We start from the raw sequence: 17,704 nt of genomic DNA, 5'->3' as shown, positions 1-17,704 counted from the left end.
CCTTACTGGGAGCTGAAGTGAGAAAGGCTAAAGGTGAGGGTCAAATTGCTGTGGGAGCAAGTGTCACGGTATCTGGTTTCAACCAAGCAAACCACCTACCTGCACTTAACTCCCTTACACATCCAGCATGTTTGTTAACATACTGATTTCTATCCACTTCACACACAAACGTGCCTAAAAGTCACCAAAGTCAAAGGATGTGTGTTAATTTTTTCAGTCAGGAGAATCCTGCAGAACACAACAGAGAATGATTTGCAGATCGAAAGGAATAATATCTAATTTAACCAAGAAGAATGGCCAAGAGATAATCTAGAGTGGGCTTTATGGTGAAATAAACTATTTAACAAGGACATCTTCAAAAATCTTGCTCTAAAAATTATTGTGTTTCACTAAGGTAGAGGCTACATGAAGGCCTGAATGGGATAATCCTTCCAGTGGAAGCAAGTTAACTTCAGCAAGTTAAATGGGCAGGGTTCATAGTCTGGGTCTGGCTGAGCTGGAGTTCATTTCCCCACAGCAGCGCTCATTCACTGCTCTGTTCTGGTGGCTGTAAGGTGTTGTTAACTCAACAGACCTGTCCTTTGGGTCCTGCTGAGCAGGGCTGACAGCAACAATGCTCTGCAACCTCCCCCTCCATCAGAAGGCTGGTCCTGGGAGGGGACACAGCTAGGCCAGCTGACCCAAATTTACCAAATGGCTATTCCATACCACATGGCATCAGCTCAGATATAAAAGCTAAGTAAAAAAGAAGGAAGTGGAAGCATTCCTTATTTAAAATGTTTGCCTTATGGAGCAACCACTCCAAGTGCTGCAGCCTTGCTTTCTAGGTGGTGGCCAGCCATCATTTGCTGATGAGAAATAGAGGATGAAACTTTTTTTTCTCTTTGATTGTGTGCACTCTTCCTTCCACTGTTGCTTTGGTAAATTGCCTTATCTCACCTGTGAGTTGTTTTCTATTTTATTTCCTGCCCCCGGTCCAGTTGAGAATGGGGAGTGATGGAGTGGTTTGGTGGGCACCTGGCATCCTGATAAGGTCAATCCACCACAGAGAAGAAAAAGTGGAAAAAAACAACCTTTCTGATGTAATTTTTAATGAATTAAGCCTGAGTTTTCTTCCCTGTGTATTTTAAAATCTGTTGTAAGATAATTATGTACATTGTACATAAATGTATGAGTCATGCAACCCTAACCTGACCTGATATTAGTGAGTTATGATTTTATATGGATATCACCAGTACATGCCTGAGCAACAAAGGTGGCAAATCCCTAAGCAGGGCCCCAAGGCACCTTGTCATGTAAAATCACTGTCCAGAACACCTTCCAGAGTAGGCAAAGAGCGGCAGAATAGATCACTCAGGAGCTATTAGGTAGGTAACACTGGAAACAGATCAAAGTGTCTTCTACTGTCTGGTGATAACCAGGAAAGCACTCTGACATGCAGCAAGATGCCAGAGAGGCCCAGAAAGTCAACCAAGTTGTCAGAGCATCCTTTCTTCCTCTGTGCAGATGTCTGGGAGCAAGATACCCCGACAATCCAATCAGAGACTCTGTGCAGAGAAGGATATTTACAAATGTCCCACCTTTGTGGTCCTGAGGAACTTGAGAGAAAAAATATCCCAAGGGATCCAGCTTTACAGTGTTACCTTAGTTACCATGTGAGAGATGGTGGTGACAGAGGGGAGCCTGAACAGCCGAAATAAGCACACCAGTTTTCTTCTGAGGAGCTTGGCCCAGGAAAAAATGGATTGTCCCTAGAGAAAGCTGTTGATGTATAAACAGAATCCAGTCATCAGTCTCATCATGAGCTTAAGTGCAAAGGCAGGAAAGGAGGCTGAACTGAGAGATGTATCTGGCACACACCACATACCCCTGAGGCCACCCCAGATAAATGAAAGGTACTCCAGACTGAGACACTCAGCTGAATTTCAATTCACATATCAACATCAGTGAAAGCAGATCAAATGCACAGACGGTGGGAGAGTTTCTGCCACAGAATTGGATTGCAGCAGGGATGAAAACAACCAGGAATGAGGAGAAAGGAGGCCGACCGCCACAGAGTAGTACCATTACACCTGTCTTGCATGTGTTCTGAAAAAGGTGATTCCAGGCTGGTTTATGGCTTTTTTCAGCTGTCTAGAAATGTGTATGGGTTGCTGCGCACGGGTGCTGGCAACAAGGTCTGCAGAGAAGCCTCTGTGAGGAGTGGCAGGGCTGCTTCAAGTCAGACACAGCCCATTCCAGATGGCTCCAATGGCCCCACCACAGGGCATGGCTGAGCCCAGAAGCCAAGATAGTGACATCTCAGGGAATAAGGAGTCTGTTCCAACATGAACCATTTTGTGATTTTATTATTCTAATGCCAGGGTGCAACTTTGCAATATGAACATAATATCAATCATGAATTTTAATAGTTTTAGACAAGTTGAAGTGTGAATCGTGGTGTCTTGTGCATCACATTTGGCCACAATATCTCATGTATCAGGTGAAAAAAGTAGTGCTGAGTATTCTAGCCAAGTGGGGAATACTTTTGAAGGCCATTTGTGACCATCTCTGTATCTAAGTTGTCTTCAGACTGGAATACAGAGTAGATGACCACAAATGAGCTACTAGAAAACTGCTAGAAACAAAGTTAACCGCAGAGGTCTCTAAAGAACATTTTATTTTCGGTCAATTTTATGTAGTCTCAGAGTCTTGTGTACTTACATATCCTTATCTACATTTGATTCAAATTCCCTTTTGTATTCAACAGATATTAATGTTTGTGGAATACGCGAAGCTTAGGATGCCTCTTAGGTGACATGAGTGCCTTCTTACATCTAAATGCATATACATTTTAGAGAAAATTTCAGACTAAACTGCATTAAAATGTTTCTAAGGCACAAAGAAACTTTCAGCATTTTCCTGTATTTACCGCACTCCCATGAGACGCAGGATTTTAAAACACACTAACCCATGGGAGAATGTAACACAGCTGTGACACTTCTGTACAGAGGTAGGCACCAAGTACAGCTGGCCTGCCAGTAAAATCCCAGTTTATGAGTTAAAATCACTTGAGTAGGTATTGCCTATGAGGCCCTCTGCCAAGCCAAACAACAGCATCTGAAAGCTGTTATTTACATTCTGTGTGGGAAAGAAAGTGGATCACATGCAGGGAGGTTCCAACAATAATGGGAAAGGATTTGCAATGATGAGTTGAAAAGTTGGAAAGAGAGAATACCACATAAATAGTTAAACATTTGTAATTACATTTGTGACAGTAAGGATGTTGTTTGACTTAGCCTGACTTGATTTCTTACCTAATGTATTTAACACAGTATAAAATTACACAAGGATTAAGGGAAATTAAAGAGAACAGACAAAGCAAGCAACTATGCCAAGGGTCATCACAGGTATTGTAAAAGCAATTACATGAGCTAGCTCAGGGATGTCCAGATGATCTGGAAGGAAAGGGGAGCATTCAGGATCAGGAAGGTAACAGCTTCCTGATGCCTTCTATGTCCTGAGTTGTGACAGCTCTGCAACTCACACTTCTGCAGAGCAGAATAAAAGCATTTCTAAGTGTCCAGCCCAAAGCCATGACTCCACCCAGAGCTAACAGGTTTTTTGAGATTCTGGATTCAGGGACATCTAACAAGGCTGGGAATGAGGAAAGCAGTTAAATGTCAGAGGATAAAGGAATTGAGGCAGAAAGAGACAGATGTTTCTCTGGCACATGGCTAAACTGTCTGGTGGGAGACTTTGGCAAAAGCTCGTGGTCTGCATGTTCTTATTGCTGTTGAGAGGAACTGGGCTTTGTGTACAATTATGTAAACAAACAAATGATCTCAAGGCTTTCCAGTTTTGAACCCATTTTTCATCCAGATACACCCTCTTTCCTGCAAAGCCTCAGTGTTAAGTTTGCCATGAAACCAAAAGGGCAATGAGGCTATCATCCCCCGGGTTGCACAGTGAAGTAGCCCAGCAACAAGCAATGTAAAACTAAACTGCACATTGCCCCGTCCATTAATCTGCACTCTTGCTTTTCCCTTTTAACAGTGATGAGACACAGGGAAAACAAAGAGCTGTTCTCATCAGATTGTGGACTAACACATTCCTATTTTAATCACAAGAAAATTGGATTGAAATTAACAAGGTTCATGTTTTCAGATAATTTGGGAAATGCTTTAAATGGCATTTCTTGATATATTTTTTCAGTTTCAGGACACAGCACAGAAGAATGCAAAATGAAAATAACAATAGTTGACTTACAATTTTAAAGTAAAAGGTACAATTAATTAGTAACCTGAAAGAAGCCCAGGACCACTCTGGCCTTATTGGTGTCATTTTGTTGTACTCATACTAGAAAAGGTGGGAAATTCAAGCAGATCAAAATCTTCTTCTAAGTTCTGCCAAAAGCTGGCTTGAAGAGAAGGTTTTCATAGGCAAGCACATTTTCTTGATTTACTTTCCATCCAAAAGTGTTCTAAGGCCAGGGTTAATAGCAACAAAATAGAATGACTTGTAATAGAAATACTTAATGGTCCTGTAGCATATGTGATAACTAAGCAGCAGGGGCTCACAGGAGCTGGCTGACAAAGATTGCAGTGCTCTGCTAGGTTAATCTAATTAGAGCTCTTCCTTGCAGCTTCGATTGACAGTTTGGAAACCTGTAAACTTCTCTAAACATAGACAGCCTTCCATTTGCTGCAGTTCAAGAGAGGACCCTCTTCTTGCACTCTTCCCTTGAACTGTTTCCATGGAATGCTGTCCATATTCAGAAAAATGTACAGGTTGCCAAACTGTCAACTAAAGCTGTAATGAATGGCTCTAATTACATTCAAGTAGCAGAGAGCATTGCCATTTTAATCAAATCTGAGCCTTGTGAGATATTTGGCACAAATACAAGAGAAAGCCTGAGGAAAACACTGCCAAAATGTTAGCAACCTTTTATTCTAAATTCTGCCTGTTGGAGAACTGAATACCAACTGCTTTGCAAAGGTTTTTATTTTATGGGGTTTTTTATTGGAGCTTATATGGTCTCATCATGAATTATTATCCTGTTCTCTAACAACAACACAAAACAAAACACAAACCACAGCCCCACAATTTCAAGACTAAAAATGATGATCAGCAATTTCACTAATCAGTCAGCTACAGTCATGTTGCCAGTCACAGAGGCAAGGGGGACCTAATAACATCCTTTCACTCAGAGAGTTTGTGCCAGTGCTCAGCTTCGTGTTGTGTACAGCAAGAGACATACAAACAAATTGCTTTGTCAAATATCTTGTCAGATGCTGCCCCAGCTCCTTTCCAAATGGCACCACTTTATGTTCTGCAGCCCTTTATTACCCTAATAGTGTGAAAGAGTTATCCTTAATAGAGCCTGGTGATCTTGATATTCTGTCCCTTTTTACAAATCAAAAATTTGGAGCCAATCCTAAAGTTACAGCTTTTTATTTACTGATTTATTTGTCACACCTTCAAGACCTCACAGTGATTCAAATGTTAAGTATCAAAACTAGTGAGTGCCTGGAAAGAAAGAGATAAGAAGTTATTCAAACATTCTTTAGGTTAAATGTACAAGAAGAAAAGCAAAATTTCTAGAATTTTATCTGGAGAATAACTGAAGGCAACAAAGGAATTCCTTCTTCTTTCTTCCAAAGGAATTAATTTGGTAAGGTAAGGTTTTCAATTACATTCCAGTTACCTCTCATGAAAGCGTCTACACCAAGAGCATTATAGGTGAAATGATAAAAGAGGGAGGATTCATACCTCAGATATTTTGTGTGAGCACAATCAGTCTCAATCCACCACCATTCCTCATTTCAGGAGATGGCTTTCATTTATTTCACAAAGCATTTTGCTAGACTTGTCCTACCAGATGTCACACAGAAATCCTGCTGCTTCATGTTCCAGTAGACGGCCAAATGCCAACCACACCTCACTGCTCACTGTTGCATTGTTGGAGTGCTCTTCCTCCAGCTCTCCTCCCAGCAACAAAGATCCTCAGAAGAAGCCTTCTTCTAAGTTCCAAGAAGTTTCCTTATTCTTGGAGCTTGTTTCCTAGAATATAAGGAATTAAGTTTCCTTATACACTTTTTCATTTGCATGATCTGTGTTCACTCAGTATGGTTTTAAAATGGGCAAAACCTAAAAGAGGGCAATCCAGGCCCTTTGCAACCATGTGTCTAATAACTAATTTTGAAGCAGTCTTTAATACATCCCTACTCAGCCTCCTGAATAGTGACAGGGGCTGTAGAGAGGTTATAGACAGCCTTACCAGCTCCTTATAGATGGAGCTTAGCAGCCCTCAGGAAGCAGCCTCTTGATTTCCAGACGTAATCTCTCCTGCACGAGGAGCTGAATGATTGGACAGCAGCCTAAATCAAGCAAAAATCTTTGCTTTTTGGTGAGCTTGTTTCTAAAGAAGCATTCTCTACTTATCTTGAAGCTTCTTTTTTTTCCTCATGTGGTAAGAACTTTTGTGTCTTTTGTCTGTATAAAGATAATTTTACTGTTATCTTTTTCTGGAAACTGCATGTTTTGAAGTTGCTAGTGAATTACTTTTCTGGTACACTCATGATCAGCATGGGATATATCATTGACAATTTCACTCTTGATGCAACTGAAATATCAGATTAGCTAATATAAGGAGAAAAAGGCCCTTTTTTCAATGCTGGTTGTGTTCTCTATTCTTTAAATATATTCATTTAGTACATGCATAGGTCTTTCTGGCTTCAGCTAATAACAGATGTTTTAAACATGATGTAGAAGCTCCACACAGAAGGATATTTCTCTCCTATCAACTTCAGTTTGAAGCATGAAATATAATTATCCTTATATCATTATCTTAGCCTGCATAGTTCAAAGAAATAAGACACAATCTGGAAGTGTTTCTGTGCCAAAAAATGTGCTAGCCTTTTCTTCTTCTAAAATCTGAGTAGCAGTTAGGAGGGAGAAGAGAGAATCCTTTCTGGGTAATAAAAATGGGAGTGTTTTCTTTACTTTATGTTCCAACACAAAGCCCAGTGTCACAACCACCCTTCCTTCACAGCTAAAGCCTGGGACAAAAGCATTCAAACTGCATGGAAGACACCTAAGCTGAAATAATTTGCTTTTCAGGTATGCTGAGTGCTTTCAGCAACTAATGCACCACTGATACTTAAGGAGAGCCGAGCCTTGGGTTACCAGAATCAAGTTTCCTGGGAGAAGTAATGTGCCCTGTTCTGTTCTCTATGCCCTGATACATATGTTCCATGTTAGTCTAATGGAAAGGAGCAATGGCAGCAGTATGAGGAGCAAAACAGGTCAGAAGTAGGAGCACCAAGCAAAATAACAGCTATTTTATACAAATCTTTGGATTATCTAAGTTTCCTCTAAAAGCTTGGTAAATTAAGGTGGAATCAGCTACGTCATGTATTAGGAACACCATTTGCCTGATGGTTGAAAGGTACAATTTACACAGGAGTTAAAAACTGTAAATTGTTCTTAGTGGGCATTTAGTCAGTCTAATTAACGCAAACTATGGAGATACTGTTCTTCACCTTAAGCAGATTTTTAAGATAGGTCAAGTGGATCCCATGTTAATAGTTCTCATTGCTTTCCACTGCCAGCATGGATGACAAAGTCAGCTGTAGTGAGGTGAGAGGAACATGATCCCAAGAACTAAAATCATAGACATCGTAGACAGATCTTCACCTTGATGACAGAAACTGGGTCATTACAACTTTGGCAGTGGGACATTAGTACTCTGCATCAGGTAAGAAATCAACTCATCTCTGCTTGCTTTGTTAATGATGGGACTCAGAAGAGCTGATAGGCTCTTTACTGGTATGCTGTATATAGAGTTCATTTCACCTGGCTTCAAACCATTCAGTATTATGAGTAGTGGCAGTAATGGCAGTCATCTTCAGCTCTCTTGAAGTCACTGAAGTGAAACAGACCTCTCGAAATGAGGGTTCACTTGATGTATCTTATACACAACCTATTTCAGGATAAAAGGATTCATTTCTAGGGCTGGTTTATTCTCTGTGTAAACAGTAAGGATCCTAGATATCCAACACAAACACGGATTTCTGATTCTGATAAACATAAGGAAGGTAGACTGATTTCTGAGGCCAGTGTCTCATTGTCTCCAAGATTTGCTGTAACCACTTCAGACCTGACTCTGTACAGCGTTTTCATAGAATCATAGCAGAATTTAGTTTGGAAGAGACTTTTAAAACCCATCTACTTCAACCACCCTCTCTCCAATGAGTGGAGGCTACATCAGGCTACATCAGGCCATATTTTCAGCTAGATCAGGGTGCTTATTTTACTTGAAGATGTTCATCCCAGCCAATATTTTTGTTATACTACTCTTCTTTTCACCTATGCTTTCTCTTTTTTCTTTCTGTCACTGCTGTGAGTAGAGATTTTAGTAACGGGTAAGACACTTCTCTTTACCTATAAGGTTACTTTCCCAAGGAGAGCAAGAATTACACTGAAGCTGAGCTAGATTTCTGACTGTTGTGGATATGGAAGAACAGAAGATAACAACTTTTCTACAGGGGACATAATTTCTTGCACAAAACCCAAAACCATTCTGAAAGGGCAACTAGTCACATTTGTGGTTTTCACTCTCCCTCTCTCTCTCTGTTTTTTTTTTGGTTGGGTTTTTTTGTTTGTTTGTTTGTTTGTTTTGTGTGTGTGTGTGTGTTTGTGGGGTTTTTTGTTTTGTTTGTTTTTTGTTTTGCAGAAGGAGGAGTATTGTTTTCAAATAAGATAAAATTCTGGGGAGGAATAGGAATTGGATTAATAACCCTTTCTCCAGTTATGAAGAATTTCTGCAAGACCTCTTAGCAAGATGAACAGACCCTTAAAGAGTAGAATAATAGAGTAATTTAGTTTGAAAATGATCTTTTCAAGATCATTGAGTCCAACCATAACACTGACAAATCCACCACTAAAGCATGTCCCTCAGTGTCACGTACACACTTCTTATCAATACCTCCAGGGATTGTGACTGCACAGCTTCTCTGGCAGCCTGTTCCAATGCTTGACAACCCTTCTAGTGAAGAATTTTTTTCCTAATATCCAATCTAAACCTCCCTTGGCACAACTTGAGGTCATCTCCTCTTGTTCTATCACTTGTTGCTTGGGAGAAGAGACCAGAGTAAGTGACAGTCAGAACGGACAAGAAGCAGCCAGAAGCTTCTGCTAAAACATGATGCAGTGATCCAAATCATACAGGTTATTTACTCCAACAGGCAGCTGTTTTCCCATAGTTTTATTGCTGGAAAGTCCAAGCTGGTATATCTTAAAGGCCATCATACAATCTGCTGATACCAGCCCTCTTCATTATACAGTGTATGCAAACATCACAGCTCCATTTAGGACTGATACAGTGCCTGGACAAGATGATGATGATGAGTCCATGGTGAAACAACCCAATCCCAGAGAATTGCTGTGGAAATTTAGGGACCCAAAGGGTTTGTGGAAATGACTGGTAATAAATCAGTGTTTCTCATTATCCTTCCCAGAAGTCATTGCAAATGACTACTCCCAGTGTCAAAAGCCAGGAATCTATGCTCTGCCTGAGGTCATTTTTAAGTTGAAGGTGGAGGTGGAGCATGGGCAATGTTTCACCATTCTCAGCTCAGTGATAGAGTTTTTAGTTTGTTTCGTTTCATTTCACTATGTTTGTAGGTAACATTTGTAGACATTACAGCATGTTATTCCAAATTTTCCAACATATTTGAACACTCAAGGATAGATAAAAGCATAGATGGCACTCACTGCAAAGTGTCTCAGATATGTATTTATATATTTGGAACCTTAACATAGCTAATTATGATACCTAGCAGAAGCAGCATGACTCAGGTGGAGCAAGTTGCCCAGAACCAGCAGCAGGGCATGTGACTCAGCTGTCAACAGATGATACTCAGTTTAAAGTAGAACTTATCATCATATTGCTTCCCACTACCTTATAAAAAGCATGGGTCAGCATTATACTTAGAATTCCAGGGAGGCAGACTGGAGTTCCCACTAGATTTCAAGCAGTAGATTTTACTTGACTGTTTCAAAAGGGAATTGTAACTTGTGGAGAATAAGCTCAGCCTCCTCAGTAAACCACAAGTCTTGATAAGTTTGCCGAAGCACCTTCTCCTATTTTTCTCATAATAAACTGAATGATGAATGTGGGAAATGGATTTATAGAGAATTTTCAAAGCCGGACAGATAGTTCACATAATATGCATTACCTAATATGGGGTCTTAATGTGTATTTGGTTGGTACTCAAAAGGACACAAATCTCTTGTTCAGTTAAACCACTGAAATGATGGCAAGAACTCAATGATCACCCATCAACCATGTTATCCAGGGAATGGAATGCATAAAGTTGTGGCACTTTTATCTTACTGCTGAAGTGAAAATAATGGCAAAATCAGCTATAGGCATAACCAGTTATATCGTACTGGAGGCTGACTCTGCCATCAGGACAAATGACTTCATGCTGCAACACTGAACACATAAGATGTTGCAGACAAGACTGACTGTGATGGTGATGAAAGTTGTATCTTTGCATGTGTCCTCATGCACACACACACTTTCCCTCTCTGATGGGACGTGTGGTTTGCCCTAAGATAAGAATGCTAGGTGAGTATTTTAGGATGAACTCTCAGGATAGATCCCCAGCTCTGGCAGGGACATCTGCAGGATTCGTCCAGCATGAAAATGGGGAACACTCACTTCTGGACTGGTGAGTAAAAAGCACTAAGATCTGGTCAAACAGGGAAATAAAATCCTAAAGTAGCTACACACACAGATGCTTTGTTGTTTTGTAATTATGAATATGCAAGGCCAAAAACTTTAAACCTGTACATTTCTAGCTGGATCTTCTTGTATTATAACCCTTTAGAAATAAGGTGTTGATCAAAACTGAAACTAAATGAATCTAACCACACCTAGGCATCTCTGTGAAATTTAGAAAGCAAGGGGGTTTCAAGTGGAGGCTGTAACACAACAGCCTACTAAAATCCTTTCTAATACTTGATAGAGCTGTTATTTAGATAACATTGGCAATATCTAGATATGGTAGTAGCAAAAATCTAATCATAACCATCCACAAAATCACTGTGTCCTACTTCTCAAGCCTGGCCAGGGGCCTTCTCTTGACTATCCTGCCACAGTGTCAAGGTCTTTTACATAAAGATTCTTCTTTGTTAAAAACTGACTTTTCTGGAGATATTTAAAGTTCTGATTGAAGATTTGCTTTTAAGAAATTATGGACCATCCAGTCTAAGATACCTACAGATTAAACCAGCAAAGAATCTTGAAGGCTGATACATGGAAAGAAGTCAGAGCCAGTAGTATTTGTACTATAGCTAGATCAGCAAATGTTCTGTTCTGATTGCATTAAGATGTCCTCTGAAGTCTGATCTACTGTGGGATTTTATCGCCATATCTTAACATATATTAACACATCTTATATAAATAAAAATAGAAATAATTGCTTTCACATGAAGATTCATGGTCATTAAGTCCTGGAAACCAGAACGGCAGCAACAGTGAGCAATTAAAAAACTGAAATGTTATAAAGGATATTCCTTTTTTCCAATTGTATGATAACCAGAGATTCACTCATATTCATCCAAAGTCTTCTCAGAAATGTTTGTTCCCTTTTGACTGGCCCACACAACTCATCAGAAACTCTACAAAATGGGCTTTTTATTTCTTGCCCCATCACTTCCTGATGCTGAAAGTTTCCCAGGAAGGAGACAGAGGAAGTGACTGCTGCATGAAATTATAGACCTTAGCCTTAATTAAGACCTTCATCATATGAATCAATGACCTGATGCAGAGACCAGTCAACTGATTAAATCAGCAATTCCCCCTTGAAGAAGCCTAGGAAGATCACTTTCAACAGCTTAAGCTGTTTCTCTTATCAAAGTCACTCTTCTGAAAGGCAACCCACACAACTCATTGGTTGCTGCAGGGAGGGTTCCAATCCCCCAGGCCTTCTTTGCTCCCCAAGCTCTTTACAGCTCTTACTGAATCTTGTGCTTTACCATGTGAAGCGATGGCGTGATCTGGGCACTCACACATCTCTCTGGTGGCAGCACTTTGAACACAAACCATGTGGATGGACCTTCTATTTGACTTAGTCCAGACACAGGAAGTGCAAGGCTGAGCTAAAGGATGTGCCACCTAGGCCACACAACCAACAAAAACCAAGGAGGCTTGAGCATGTTTGGGGAGGGTTTCTTGACTTACAAAAGTGATGGCAAGGGAAGATAAGTCTGTCTACAAGTATTCCTGCTGCCATAGTCACTATTGGTGCTGACACTCTCATAATCCCTCTCAGAGCAGGAACTTCTGGGTATCTAAATAACAAAAATATGTGTGGCCTGATTCTCCTGTGGCTTTCACCTAAGGCACTGCCATTATCATCATGCATTATTTCACACTGATGAAAAGATTAGGAGGAGAATTAGACCCAAAAGCAGAGAGTGGGATAAATGCATCAAAGTTTTGTGGGCACTCAATCTTTCAGTAAATACTACTAAGCAAATATACAGCTCTTAGAAAATCAGAGTCAGAGAACAAAGCAAAACTTTGCAGTTGGAAAAGATGCTTGGTAGCACCATGGAAAAAGTGTAAATAGTATCAAATGGCACACTCTCCACAGATGGGGTATTTATGGTAGAAGAGGACTGGGCCCAGCATCTTGATCTGTGTTCAGCTAGAGCTTCCTCTTACAAACTTTTAGCATCCCAGTTCTGCTGGTTCAAGAAACATACTTCCCAACATGAAGGATTCACTGAAAGTAGAAGGAGGGATAGGAAACATATCTCTTCTTTCATTTGTTTCACCCAGTTGCATGCTTTGGTACTTTGCCCTGGAAAGACACATTTATGAAAGAATTTTACGGAGGGTCCTGCTGCTTAGAAGATCCTACAATTCATTTTACCAGCAGCAACCATGAATGACCAACTCAATTTCTTACAAGAAGCTGGCAGCAGACATTCCAAGAACTACAGCCTTTCTCAGGGACCAGTACAGGTGAAAGAACTGTCTTACTAAAAATATTCTTTGCCTGATTGTAAAATGGACAAATAAAAGGGAACTAGGGGAGGAAACAACCAGTTTTGACAAGTACTATGCTCAAATTGACAGCTTTCAGAGAGAAATATATATGCTATAATGTTACTTCACAAAATTCTGACTGATGTGATGATTTGTAGCTCCCATGACTTATCAAGAGGCAGTTTAGGCATTTGTATATTTATACTCCTTTGGTCAGTTACAAATCACAAAGGAGCTTTCATACATTAAAGAAAACATTAAAGCAAGGGAGTAGAGTCACTGTAGCACAGTTATGGAATCAGAATCATGCCAAAGTATGTTTTACTTTAATAGAACTCTCAAATTTGTCTTCAATGATAATCTGATAAACAAGTGTGGAAAACATGAGTACACAACATATAATTTGACACAACAGGAGTAGACACAACTAGAGGCCTGTGTTCAAAGACACCAAAAGAACCAATCACTAGTTTGGACTCCACCAGTCTCTGCACAGATTTGCAGAGCTTTCTTTATATGTCTAGAGTCAAAATTCAAATTTAGCTTCATCTTAAAGGACTTTAGGTCACACAATCCAACAACAGTTTTAAATTTGGGCACCTTCTTCTTTTTCTGGATTGAATTCCTGGGCACTAGAAGGAGTGAAGGAAACAGACTCCATCAAGACCTCCCAATCTGAACAGTAGACTTGCACTGCAGGTGAGATGATATTTATTTAAATTTATTTAAATTTCATAAACTTTGGACAGTCTCCAGTTCTCAAGTTAGGATTTTTCATTTGATGTTGGTGGGCAGTTACGGCCAACAAGGATAACCCAAGACAAATCCTAAGCAAAAGAACACAAACAGCCCTTCTGTGGAAATTAAAATCACTGGATTTTTCTCTCTTCCCTACTCCCTCGAAAGCTGTTGATTTATTGCCCTGAATCAAAGACTGTCATTCAAAACCAAGAACTTAAATAGATATTGGATTAATGATTTGTGTAGGAGAACTTGCATCTAGAAACTATGGTAAAAATATAGAGTACACTGCAAAGGAGAAAATAACAACTTTCTAGGAGGAAAACTTACTAAAATTCAAAAGCTAGTAGAAAATGTTGAATCAAACATTTCTTCTCTGTTCCACTAGTATTAATTTCTCCAGATTTTACTAATATGAAATTCATCGTTCTCCTTACATAATAAAAGACTACACTTTCAAAATGGACACTTTACTTATTGCTAGAAAATATGTTTAATTAAAACTCTATCCTGAGACATGCCAGTGGAGGCTTCATGCATCAGTGTTTGCCCAGGCAAAACTCGTATTTGTTCATGTAAATGTCCAGCTAGGACACATAAATATTGATTCGTTTGCATAAGGAAGATATTTTTGCTGGCAAAAGTTTTTGAAACTGTGGCCTGACATCTAGGCCCGGACTATTTAATGGTCTTTGAAGACACAATGTTAGCAGGGAATTTTTTTTGAAGTTTGCAAAAATATAACAAATTTGAAAAGCATATGGTCGAATATTCAGGTTCAACCATTTTGAATTTTGAATACAGCATTTCAGACAGAATAAGGTTTCACAGAAGGAAAGAGGGTCTCTATTTAAAGCGGGAGCCTGGGAAAATGAAGACATATGTTCAATTCCTGTTACTGCAATAAACTTTACTGACACTGGGCAAGTATCCTAATCACTCAGTCCCTTAGTGCCCAGCTGGAAAAAGCAGGAACACTGGTGCTTATTTTTCCTGTCTTGCTTCATTTGCCTTGAAGGTCTTGGAAACAGAATAGCTTCTGATTATGTACTGCTAGTGCTTGCAGGAGTGAGACCCAGAGCTCAACTGGAAGCTCCAGGAACCACAGAGAGCAGGACTGGACAGTGTGCAATTAAAAGGGTGAAAACATTCAGTATGGCATTTCTAAACACATTTCCTTAAGTGCTCCTTAGAAAAGGGGGAGGGAATTTTCTTCCCTTTTTAAATTTAAGTTTGAATTAATGAAAATATTTATTCTGAAAAATAAATCAATACTCTAAGTACTGTAAGTAAAATTCAAGTATTTTAAAATTGAGGCAGCACTTCAGTAATTTTACAAAAAATAAGGTCAGCAAGTTAGCATTGAGAACTACAACATTAACATCAATTTCTGCTGCTACTCTTTAAACTAGTGGTAGAGAAAGTTACTTCTTTCACATGAAGCTCTGGAAAGATGTGTTAGATGGGGAAAGCAGGTACAGGTAGTTCTCTCTTTTACAAAGATTTGCTTATGAAAAAGGGTGAACACAGCATGATATAAGATAGAAAATGTCATTATCCCTTTGCAGCTAGGACTGAGCATTAATTACTTTCATGGATACACACAGCCTTCCACAGCAAACCAGCAAACCTTGTGTCACTGATAAAAATACCACTTTTTTCACCGTTTCAAGCTTTAATACTTGTAATTAAGCATCTTTTTCATTATTAAAAAAATGCACAGTTTGAGGTCACAAATAATATTTATTTTTTCATTAAAAATGGGCCATAAGAAAAAGAACATCAAACATGCAAATTGTCTTCAATTGTCACAGAACTGAAAGGTGTTATAAGTATGGCAGCACAAACATCTGACTTATGCCATTTGACAATCGGCCATTGGCTATTTTTTTTCCACAGTAAAATAAAAGAGTAAAAGCTGTTCCATTTCAGATCAAATGAAATTGTTAAGCTTGGGTGGGGTTTTTTTGTTTGTTGTGGGTTTATTTAATTTTTTATTATTTTCATCTATTTCACTATTAAATGATATTACCTTCTAAGATTTAATTTTTTGAATTAAAAATAATTTCTATTTGGAAAACATCAATATCAAGTTGATATCTTTTGAGTTAAAATGACCTAGGTTTAATGAATATTTTTATTTATTCACTGTACAAAGAAAGCAGTAAAAACTGTTTCGCTCAACTTAGCAACACTAGACATCTCTTGGTTCATGGTACTGGCACAGAAAACATTTGCCAGCTTCCAGGAAACTCCTGAGACTTGCTGCACACCATCAACATTACTATGTATAGAAAAATTACAGCTGTTTGGAATCAAAGGAAATCTGGCCATAGTCTGCTTGAGGGTGATGTAATTTCTAAGTGGCCAAGCCATATTGAATTTCAGGGTATACTTGGGTTAGCAGTAATCTGTACTCACCTGCAGAGATCTTTGCAAAGCTACAAGATTCAGGCACAAAAATTATTAAGAATTTGGTAACAAAGAGCCTTTCCAGGTCACTATAGCTACATGGCTTTCAGTGGAATGAATATCCACATTCCACTCAGATGTGTTACCTCCTTGGGAGCAAAAAGTGGTGACGGAGCAGCCCACACACATTGCAGTGTGGGATAACCAGCATCCTCCATTTTGGGCAATGAAGTGTTGTGATGTACCTCTTGCGGTCCAAAAACTTCTCTCTAAGTAGTGGCATTAATATGAGCATTGCTGAGAAATCATGGTGATAACGTAGCTTTTTCTTTACAGCTCTGCTCTTTCCTAGCCTTCTTTAGTACTGTCATTATCAAAATAAGACCTAGATTTTGAGAAAAGAAAGGTGTGCAGTTGCCTTTTTGCTACTCATACCCAGAAAACAAATCCATGAGCCAATAAACTGAGAACCAGCTCCCATGGCTATTTCACTGCAGAACCATAACAATTTTGAAATTGCTGTTACTGTTGCCACATGTAACTCTCCCCTAAATTATTCTGGTGAAAGACCCGTTGATCTGTTTTCTTCGCAAGAGCCAATTAAGAGCTGAATTAAGTGATTCTCAAGTCAGCAAAAGCTTTTGAAGAAACCATATAATTACTTTTCCTCCTTTCCCCCTTTTCCTCCCAAAATTGGGCAAGTAGCACCAGTCCTGAAACCTTAGGCAAACACTGGAGGCCTTATCAGGCCCCACATCAGAAAAGAAATTCTGTGTGGTAACACTCGACCCTTATTTCAGAAGGGACATATTTTGCCTCCTTTGGAAAAATCTGTGCCATTTCCAGCCAGAGGTTACAGAAAGTTATACAAACCTCCTGGTTCCACATGTGTCTGGGAGTATTTTACATGACTAGGTTATGCCCATAATTTATTTGTTTTTTTACGGGGCTTTCTCTCACACAGCCACTCCTATCATGCTACCCAGCCCTTGCCATTGATCCCAGCCAAGCTCAGACATCCCTTGGGTGGAAATGCAGAGACAGAACTGATGCATCAGTTTAATGGCACCCACATATCCTTCATGTCATCAGGATCTTTGTGTAACCTCTTGGGAGTATGTCCCTGTCCCATTTTTGCTACAGAGCTGTACAAAAGGTCAGAGAAGGAGTCAGCAGGATGTGTCCTGAAGGGTCATTCTCTGATCTTAATTATTCTGATGTAGTTCTTTTGAATTATAGGTACCATTTTTTCCTGTGAAAAGATGATCTAAGGTTTGCCCTGAACCCTGACTTTATAAACATGGCTTTCTTATTCCGCCTTTCCCTTTGTCTCGTGAATGGCTTTACAGAACTTCAAATACCAAGGAAATTTGATGTGCTATAAAGAGTGGAACATCATAGAATTTACTTTCTTATTTTTTTATTGGGTACTGAGGAAGAAATATGAAGCCTAGTACTAGCTAGCCGTGTTCAAATAATAAGATGAACTCCGAATCCCATGAATTA

This window comes from Zosterops lateralis (genome assembly GCF_965231275.1).
Source record: "Zosterops lateralis genome assembly, chromosome: 1".
NCBI lineage: Eukaryota > Metazoa > Chordata > Aves > Passeriformes > Zosteropidae > Zosterops > Zosterops lateralis.
The sequence above is the reverse complement of the archived record's forward strand: the minus strand, read 5'-3'. Positions refer to the sequence as shown.